This window comes from Pseudophryne corroboree, chromosome 1, assembly GCF_028390025.1.
Source record: "Pseudophryne corroboree isolate aPseCor3 chromosome 1, aPseCor3.hap2, whole genome shotgun sequence".
NCBI classification, from domain to species: domain Eukaryota; kingdom Metazoa; phylum Chordata; class Amphibia; order Anura; family Myobatrachidae; genus Pseudophryne; species Pseudophryne corroboree.
In genome coordinates, this window is record NC_086444.1 from 1,214,152,342 (window position 1) to 1,214,163,467 (window position 11,126).

Here is an 11,126-nt window from a genome sequence, read left to right on the forward strand (position 1 = left end):
TGCTACCAGTGTCAATTTCAAGAGATGTAGTAAATGTATGTAAAAATGTCCACAATCTTCTCTATTCATTGTTACATGAGACATATGTGAGATAGGCAAGATTGCCACTTAGGTTCAGAGGGAAGTAAGTAAGAATGGTGATCCTGCTGTTAGTGTTTATGTCAGAATGGTTTATTTGTGCCTTCCTACTGCACTGGGTATTCCCTAGTGGTCTCCCTTCCAGGTACTGACCAGCCCACCACCGTTTGGCTTCCAAGATTAGATGAGGATAGTGCGTTTAAGTGTGGTAGTAGAAAAATATGGCCAATGATTCAGACGCTCTAATGAGTGCAATAGAATAACATTGGAATGAGCCCATATATTCAATGGGATTCTAGGATAAGCCAATAAGATGAGTAGAAAAACACAAAAGGATAGAAGAAAGAATGAAGAAGTGAAAGGGAAGGAAGAAAAAAAGGAAGGAAAGTATGTGGATCTGCAGTCCACGTTAGACAGAGGTGTGTATCCCTTTATCGTACAATAAAGGTTCGCTCCTCTGAATCATGGATAAGAGTCCACTTAATAAGTATAGAAAGGAACCGAAAGTGGCAAGGGAAACAGGATTTACATATACAGTATGACCTGTTTATCATGGGCACTGTGTTACAAACACGGTCGTATCGGTAAATTTAATTCCACCACAATGGGAATTTCCTCTAACGTAGACAGCAGATACACATTCTTACTTTCCTTTTTTTCCTCCATGTGGTGGGGTCCTGTGAGGCAGACCAACACCGGGAGCCAAAGATTCAGGACAGCAGTACGGTCAATAGCCACTGACCAGAGGTGAGTCACAGGACTGCTGAGTAGGGATATCAGAGAGATCCAGCAGGCAAGCACCAAACTCTAGGCATGGGGCCAGGTACCATGGGAGGCTAAAACTGGTATTTGGCTAGACATGTAGGAAAGCCACCCAAAAGGATTTTCCAACAGGCAGGGTAAGAAACAATGCAAGGAAAGATAGTTTGTAGATGGATTCTCATAATAAAAAGCACATTTTTAAAGCTTAAAAAGCTGGAGCTACTGTACAGACAGGCACATCCAGAAAATGCTTCTTTTGATAGACTGCATACAGTGCTACACTCATGATTTAAATGATGATTTAAGCAATTTACAGGATCCCAAACAGCATGGATTTACTGGGGGGAGGTCATGTCAAACAAATCTTTCAACATTTCAGGATCATATATGTAGAATTATTTCAACGTTTCAGGATCATTTATTTAGACCCTTTCATCAGTGTCCTGACGAAAGGGTCTAAATAAATGATCCTGAAATGTTGAAATAATACAGAGTGATGGTGTTTTAAATTTGTGAAGAAGTCATTGCTGAGTGCCACTATTGCGAACTGTGTATATATATATATATATATATATTTATTTCTGACTCATTTGTGTGACACTGTAACTGCCGGTGTGTGATATAAAAAATAATATATATATATTTTGATTTAATTTAATATTTTGTGCTGTGTCATCCCAGTATACACCCAGGGACTGCAGCTGCTCCATCCATCTATGTGTGTTCTGTCAGTCCACCCAAAATAAAATATATATATTTTTTATATTTTTATGCTGTATCCTCTCAGTGTACATCCACGTGTGCTCCATCCATTTAAGGGTGCTGTGCCTGTAGCTCATATTCTTATGTTGTACTTATTGTCCTGTTTTCAGAATTATTCTTATCACCACATTGCAATTCATTCAAATTAATATTGTTAATAATATTTATAAATTAACTAAATTTAAATTCAATTAATATAAATAAACACTGCACACTTATATAGCAAACCTTCTGCATATCAAATATGTCTTTGGGGAATGGAACAATTTGATCCAAAATAAATTAAATTAAATTAATTAAATCTAAAATATTGTCTTTATTTTATGATTTGCCTTTATCATCTTTTTTTTCACCTTCTGCACATCAAATATGCCTTCGAGAAACATAATAATTTGATCCATAATCAATTAAATTAATTTAAATTAAAATACATTAAAATTAATTTAAAATAAAATAAATGAACTGAATTAAATCAAATATATTGTTTTTATTCTTTGCCTTAATCATCTTTTTTGTGAACTGAAATTTTGAGCCTTGCCTAATCTGTAATTTTTTTAAATACAGTCTTTTTTTAAATATTTTTTTCCTCCTGGTATATACATCCAAGGAATGATGCTGCTCCTTCCAGCTATCTCGTCGCTACTTTTTGGCCTTAACTGGATAAAAACAATATTGTAAGCTATGAGTTGTTCAGTATAGACTGGAAATGAGTAGCAATGAATGTTATTGAAGTTAATAATACTGTCGGAACAAAAACACACCCAAACTCTGTAATTTTAGCTTTTATATGGTTTAAAAAAATACATATCCAAAACCAAAACCCGCAAGGGTGGTTTTGGCAAAAGCAATCCAGATCCAACACACGAAGAAGATCCAGTTCAAAAGCCAAAACACAAAACCCAAAAAAGGGCCCGGCGCACACCCCTAGTCAGCACATATAAAAACGTCTAATGTTGAATTTAATATATGTGCTGTCTGCCTTTCACTGGGATCAGCAGCCACCGCACATGCTACACAGCACTTAGATTGTATATCTTCTATAAGCCCTCCCCCAGACTTATGTGAAACAATCCAATGGTAAAACTGTGTCCTGGACTATGGCAGGTCAGTGAAACACAGCGGTGCTGCTGATCCCCAAATAAGGCAGCTAGCACAGACACAGTATTATATTTAACATTACAAGTATGTTTATATGTACTGACCAGATCCCCCTGCAATGTGTGCATCCACCATTGGATATAAGGGTTAAAAAGTGTCATTACTTACATACATTTTGCAAATAAATAAAATAAATATTCTCATATACAGTACTTATATGGGAACACCCATTTCTTATATGTCTCAGTATTGTGATAATAACTCCTGCTCCCCAGTTGGTCAGTGCATTTAGCAATCATCAGGAAAACAATTATATAACTTTAAGCAGTAGAACAACAGGTTGTGATTCCCTATCATTGCCCTGACTGTCTGAACTCATATTAAGGGTGGTATTCTATTACCCGCGGTAATTTACAGCATGGCAAAAATTTTTGCCCTATGGTCATTATTGGGCTATCCAATTATAGCCCATTTTTACAGTGCATTACATTACCCAATACACATGGAAACACATAGGTCCTGCAAAAAGCTGCACTTATGTGTTTCCATGGCAGTGATCGTGGCTCTTCAGGAACACTTATCAGGAATTTAGTTTAGCCTGTCTGAGGTACAGTAGGTGGAATAAAACCCCCCTATAAATTCCAGTGGTTGGGGATAACAGGATAGCCCCAGGTGGGTCAATTAGCTGCAGTAAATTACTGCTGCTAATTGGATACCGCCCATGTTTTTATAAATATACCATATATGCAGCTGCTTTTTGGTTCTAAAAGCACAGTAAAACAATAGACTGCTGTATTACTATTAGTGCTGTGCGCCAGGCCATTTTTCAGGTTTTGTGTTTTTGTTTTATATCTGTATCTCCTTCTTATTTTGGAATTGTATTGGTTTTGCCAAAACTGACTTTGTGGGTTTTGGATCTGTATTGTTTTTTAGAAAAATCATAACAACAGCTAGAATTACAGAATTTGGGGGTGTTTTGTTCCTGCTGTATTAATAACCTCAATAACATTAATTTCCACTCATTTCCAGTAAATTTTGACCACCTCACCAACATAGGCCAAAGCCTGGCTAATCAACAGAGCAGCGGCACAAACACAGCAAAAAAAATGTTTTATAAATTAGTAATGTATTCGCAATAACCAATCGAACCAACTCACAAGTACTATCAATAGAAAACAATCCAACACAGAAAGTTCCTGAGAATCGTGTGTAGAATATCATTGCTCTAAAGTAGTTACCAAATCAGCTAAGAAAAAAACAAACAAACAAACAAACAAACAAACGTGTAAAATACCAACAGGAGACATTGATTCCCAGTGCACATGCCCCCAGCACATGCTTATTCTCTGTGCCCAGTCTGTACCTGGGGCCCTGGGTCACTGATGACTGGCACCCTGTGCCCGATCAATCAGCCATTTTGCCGAGCAGCTACCCAAAATCTCCCCAATCACAAAAAACAGCATTTCTTATCTGCGTAGTGCAGTGCAGTGCAGAATACTTTTGGATACACAGTTAAATATTGACCAGGTTACAGTGCTAGTCAGATACAGCACTTGTTGTATACAGTGCAGGTCAGACACAGTGCGGTTACAGTGCAGGTTGGATACAATGCAGGTTACAGTGTGGGTCAGATACAGTGCAGGTGGATACCAGGCAGGTCAGATACAGTGCAGGTGGATACCAGGCAGGTCAGATACAGTGTAGGTGGAATTCATTGCAGGTTGTATATACTGAAGGTTGCTTACAGTGCAGGTCGGATAAAGTGTGGGTTGGATACAGTGTGTGTCAGATACAGTGTAGGTTACAGTGCAGTTTGGATACAATGCAGCTCATAGTGTGGGTTGGATATTATGCAGGAAGGGCTTGCACACCAGGAAGTGAACAAACTCACGAGAAGGGTGAAACGCGGTTTCCCTACAAGAATCTTCGCACCAGGGAGCCCGCACATGTATCAGGTACCTCTGTATTGACCATAGTCTTTGAATGTAAGCCAACAAGTACATTACTGCCTTATAACAGTTATGATAGATATACCCTTGCTGCTTATGCGTGTTGTCATGGAAAATTACAACATACCCCTGGAGTGTAATTAAACAGCTCACTGCTATTCTATAACAATTATACCTCAATCTCTTTACTGTTTATTTTCGGTTGTCAAGGATCAGTGCCCTGTTACCAGGGCTTATCCTTGGAGCTGTGATCCTCAGAACACCACTGCGTCTGCAGTATTACCTTCCCTTTCCCCTGCCTTCTATAGATAACACTCACTGTTGCAACCTAGCCAATTTTCTTTGCTAAACATATTGACATTGACGCCCTGCCTTGATGAATAAACTCAGCTGATGTGTATTTATACCTGTAATTACTGATTGTTGCACTAACAGGAGTATCAAGGTGCAGACATTGATATAATTATGTATGATACTGACATTGTTTTTTAGGGACTTATGAATATGTACAGTATTCTGAGACTGTCTGAACCTTATACACATTTGTGGTTATTATACCAATAGGAATAATTAGCAAAACCTTCTACCTGACTGTCCGACCTATAATCTGCACTCATTAAGTGGACTCCCATCCACGATTCAGGGGACAAATCCACCTGAAGTGGGCATCCCCCTGTCTAACGTTGAACAGCAGATCCACTGCTTTATCTTCTCTCGGTGCTTATCTTTAGAACCTGATAAGAACGCCTAAACTACTCTACCTAGGTGCACTCTCATGAGTACACTATCTACTACCATACCTCACTGAACATGCCCGATCTCGTATGATCTTGGAAGCCAAGCAGTGGTGGTCTGGGTTAGTACTTTGAAGGGAGACCTCTTAGGAATATCCAATGTTGTAGATTCATGTGAATCAATATGGAGGCATAAATATGATGCAACACTAACTGCAGGATCACCACTTTTTCCTTTTTCATTTCTTGCAATTTCCAACTTATACCACCCAGTTACTAAGAACAGCAACAGCATAACAGCAATTGGCATTAATACAAATAACAGGACATGTTTGTACCAAAGAATTTTACACATGGGATCCCACAAAAAAATTGGTGCTCAGATTATCCCAGGTGTTTCTTTGACCAATTATAGTCTTATTCATTTTTCACCTATAATGGTCCTATTAATAGAGATCTTTCTGTACTGGTCAATGTGAAATAGATACAGTACTGAATGTGTCTACATCTCTTTCAATTTTACTCTACACGTGTACAGCCCAGAATATTTGTTGTTTTTAAATCTCTGACATGAATATTGAACTTGATTTCCTTTCTCTATGTTGGATACAACCCCACTTTTAATTAATAATAACAAAATTGTAGTTTTATCTGCTTATTATTTCATGGAATTTACCTAGTTGTTATGAGTGCACCCACACAAGAGCCTTCTTCTTCTCTCACTGCTTGTCAATGCATGGGTGCTGGCAGTGTCCTCATTGTGAGGGTGCCAGCAGTGTCCTCAATGTGGGTATGTCGGTGCTGTTGGCAGTGGGGAGGGGTTCAGGCATTGTCAACAATGCAAGTGTGCCGGTTGTGTCCTCAGTGCATGGGTGCTGATGGTGTCCTCACTGCAGGGGTGCCAGCAGTGTCAGCAGTGCAGGTGTCCCAGTGGTGTCGTAAGTGCAGGGGTTCCGGCTGTGTCAGCAGTGGGGGGTGCCAGTGGTATTGGCCTGCTAATGTCCTCTGTACGGGGGAATCGGTAGTGTGTGCTGCATCCCCTGTGTTGAGCTGTCGGTAGTGCTGGAGTGCATGCGGTATCCTCAGTGCAGGGATGCCGGCAGTGTCGGCAATGTGGGAGTGCCGGAGGTGTCCTCAGTGCAGGGGTGCCGGCAGTGTTGGCAATGCAGGAGTTCCAGAGGTATACTCAGTACAGGGTTGCCGGCAGTGTCGCCAATGCAGGAGTGCCAGAGATGTCCTGAGTGCAGGAGTGCCGGCAGTGTACACAGTGCAGGGGTGCCGACAGTATGGGAGAGCCGACAGTGAGAGCAGCAGTGTTGGCAGTAAGGGCGGTGGCACTATTAGCATGGTGGATCATTCATCTTGCCCTATTGTAGCCTATGGGGACATGCTGATTGGCTGAGTGCCGTAAACAGACAGCTCTCTCAGCGTGTCCCCATAGCCTATTATAAAGACTGATTTCTGAGCCAAAACCTCAGGATCCGACAGTGGGATCCTTATGTTTGGCTCGCTTGGGGATTCAGGGCAGGAAGGAAGATCTGAGATGTGGCTCGGATTTCCCCGGATCCCCTATGTTTGGGTGGGCTTTAGTTCTCTAGGAACCGAACCTGCTCATCTCTAATAACCATGAAGGACCTGACTGTGAATGCAAGTATTGAGCCCTATTACTTGAGCAGTACAAAAGAATAGTGAGTTTGTTAGATGATTATTAGTGCCCTGTGATCATTGATTAATATGATTATTTGTAAGTACCAAAGCAATACAATGGGACAAGAAATTATTGCATTATTATAACACACTGGCTCTCTTTTAACTTATCTCTCTCTGCTTTCTCATCTCTACCTCATAAGGCTACCATCACTAAGCGTAACATTGAGGCAATTAACACCTCATCCCTATTCTTCCTGTTTGACTCACTTCTCTCTCCTAGTCTCTCTCTGAGAAAGATATGTCCCTCTTCCACTTCTCCCCCCCACCACCTCCCCACTTGATTCTTTCCCCTCCCACCTCCTCCAATATCTCTCTCCTTTTGCCTGTTCCCATCTTGCCCACCTTCTCAATCTCCCCCTCTCATCAGGCACTGTCCCCTCTGCCTACAAGCACTCATCTCCCCTATTTTTAAAAACCTAATCTTGATCAAAACTCCCGCTCCAACTACTGAACTATATTTCTCCTCCCTTTTGCCTCCAAGCTCCTTGAGCATATTAATCACCTTACTGCCTTTCTTTCCTCCAACTCACTGCTTGACCCATTCCAGTCTTGCTTTCATTTTCTCTGCTCCACTGAAACTCCCCTTATAAAAGTCTGCAATGACCTCCATGCTGCCAAATCTAAGGGCCACTACTCTCTGCCTACCCTTCCACAATTTCATTATCTTTTGATGGCACACCATCTCCTCTAGCCCCCAAGTGTGCTGTCTTGGAGTAATCCTTGAATTCTCCCTCTCCTTCAGACCACACATTTAGCACCTCTCACAAACCTGCTAATTTCATCTCAAAAATATTTCCAGGTTGATACTAAGACCATTATCCATTCACTGGTCATTTCCAGACTGGACTAGTGTAATCTTCTCCCAACTGGTATCCCTAACAAATGCCTTTCTCCACTCCAATCTAGCCTCAATGCTGCAGCTGGCTCATCTTTCTCACCAAACTTACCTGTCCTCTTCGCTCCACAAATGCATGCTGTCTGAGCCTGTCTCCGGGCTACTGATTACTTCCTTCCACTCCTACAGATGGAGCCCTCATCATCTGTCCCTTTAATTAACTGAGCCAGGGCAGTCAGACTTAATCCCCTGCTGTAATGACTAAATCCCCTGCTGTATTGTTCTCTCTTTATTGTATTGCATTTTAGAACAATAGATAAAAGGATTATGCCAATAAGCCTTGGTGCACCTATGCGCAGCAGAGAAGCTTAGATGAGCGAGGCTCCATCTGTACCTTCAAGATTTCTCATGTGCTGCTCCTTTTCTCTGGAATTCTCTTCCTCTCCCACTCTCCACCTCTCTACAAAGCGTCAAACGGGCTCACTTCTTCACCAAACCCAGCCTAATCTCATCCTAACCCCCTGTTCCTCACTCACTGTCTATACCATCTATGTCACCCCTGTCCATCACTTAGAATGTAAGCTCTCATGAACAGGGCCGTTAACCCTCATGTGCTTATCCTTCTCTTACTTAAACCATCTTAAACAGCACCAAATCCCATGGCTTTCTGCCACCCTGATATTTATGCCAGTGTCGTCTGGTCTTTATCTATGTTCATTTACCCCGTCCTTGTCCTATATTGTCTTCAACTGTAAGTCACTATTTTCCTGCTTTGATTATCTTGTTTATGTACTCTGTAATTGGGCACTGCAGATCCCTTGTGGCATATATTTTCAAATCCCCACAAGGGGGGGACAAGAGAGAGAAACCAGTTATAACTAGGGTGCACACAATCCAATCAAAAAATTATGTAATAATTAATTACGAATTTATAGAAGCTATAAGGAGTTAATGCGACTAATTGTTGAGGAATACTTGCATGTGATAACAGCTTCTATGGTTCATTTGTGATCCTGCTCTGTTTGCCGTCATGGCTGTTATGTTGCCTGTATATTAAAGGGACTCATGATTTAAGTTACAGCCTTATGAACGCATAGAGGAGATCACACATAGGTTACTGTATTATTGCTAGTGCACTACATATATCAGCAAGAATATGGGATAGATCCTATGTGTGCTGTTTATGACATTAATATCAGCTTAATCTATACATGTGTGATCTAGTTCTGTCTGCTGTCACGGCCATTATGCTGTCCATATACTGAAAGAAGCAGTGACTCCTATCACTATTAAATTATTGCAGACAGGGGATCATACATAGATCACTTTATATTTGTCAGCATACCATATACATCAGTGAGCACATTAAGAGGATCTTATGCGTGCTGTTAGTAATATTATTAAAGTGACAGCATAATCAGTATCGAGCAGTGATCTATGTAATAGCCATATGAGTACAGATAAAAAAAATCACACACAGATCACTTGACTATTGTATGCGTACCACACTCATCAGTAAGCACACAGAGAGGACTCCATGTGTGCAGCTAGTGATATAATTAATGTGAGCACTGTGCATTTACAATGAAATGTTTATAACATGCAATATGACAGCATACAATACGTGTCAGCACATCTAGAATGCTGACAGTTCGTGGTGACCTCACACTGATAAGTGGACACCACTGAAGGTACTGTGCAGCAGTACTCCTATATAGTTGAACCTCTACTGATGCACGGTGCGCATTGATGTTTCTTAGATATTAAGGGAACATCTATAGCATCATTACATATTAAACTTTTTAAGATCTATATGTAATACCCTGTTGTTAAAGGTACTACTTAAGGGGGGAGTAATTATTCATATTTATGTTACCCACACAGAGAGCAAAGACTTGTGTAAAATGTATACCACCCTCACAGAGGGAAAAAGACCTATAGCTGGGGACCCTCATGAATGAAGGGTAAATGGAACAGGCACAACCATTGATGGCCCAGAAGTTATGTGGGCTCGTGGATCCAGGACTTGTCCACTATCAGCACTGGAGGGGAGTTCCGAGTGCTATTGGGGAAGAGAGAGCTAGCGCATGCAGAGAGCTTGTGGCGGGACTAATCCAGGGACCCAAGCAAAGGTTTTAAAAGCAGGAGTGCGGAGGACCATTGAGGAGTCCCTGAGGAGAGTAGAGTGGACAGCGGAGCTGCACTGATGGAATAGCAGGAGCCACCGAGAGAAGAGAGAGCCACTGCTGGTGAGGAAAGAGGGAGAGAGCTGTTCTACTTACTTTCTCCATCTCCGGTGTCTCTGTGGTGTGAGGTGAGGTGAAAGTCCGGTGTCTGCGGCTTGATCGAGGAAGGCGGTCGGTGAAAGTGACAGCAGGGACAGAGGATTGGAGCTGAGTGGTAAGGTTTCCCCTAGCAATGCCCTCTGGGAGGTGGCAGAATCCTATCCAACCAACCCAAGCTGAGAGATTGTAGCAGCTGTGAGTGACTAAACAAGGGAGAGCTCCATACACCCCATATAAGGTCAGGGGTGGGTCCGTGCTAGACAGCATTAGGAACAAGGGCTTCTGACTGAAGGGAATTTATTGCCGCAGTACACTATAGGCTAAGCATTAAGAAAAAGGGCCTTACACTGAGGGGAATTAACTGCAATACAGTACCGCAGGAGATTGCATTCATTCAGCATAAAGTGACACTTAAAGAGTATTCTTAATTAAGTACCTGTCAGGCCTGACTATATCACACTGTGTTTATAACTAAAAGTTACAGAGAGTGGTAGCCAGTGACCTCATCCATCCTGCTAGTGTATTGTCTGGAGTTAATTTCAGAAAGCTCCTCTCACAAGTTGTAGACCGCTAAAGTGAATAAGATTATTGACATCAGTTCTCCGACCCACCTAAGGAATATCACTACAGCACCATCTAGAACAGCTCACTACAGTTAAACTGAAGCAGTTGCAGCTGTATTAATTGAGGATATATCCCAGCTCCCAAGGACGTGTATTCCTATTTGGAACTGCAGCCAGTTTCCTTAGCATTAGAGAACACAATATTTAACTGCATAATATTTGCCAAGGATTACAGAATATTTATCCCCCACTAGCTCTGCAGGAAATAACAATATTGTGCTGACAGTGTTTCATCTGGAGAATATTACTCCCCATAGACTTCATGTGCACCAACTGAATGGCCATAGTTC

At 41.4% G+C, this 11,126-nt stretch overlaps 1 pseudogene; it reads left to right on the plus strand.

Annotated features, from left to right (window-relative positions):
- The first annotated feature begins 5,435 nt into the window (after positions 1-5,435).
- Positions 5,436-5,554, plus strand: LOC134945909 (5S ribosomal RNA; annotated as a pseudogene).
- The last annotated feature ends 5,572 nt before the right edge of the window (positions 5,555-11,126 follow it).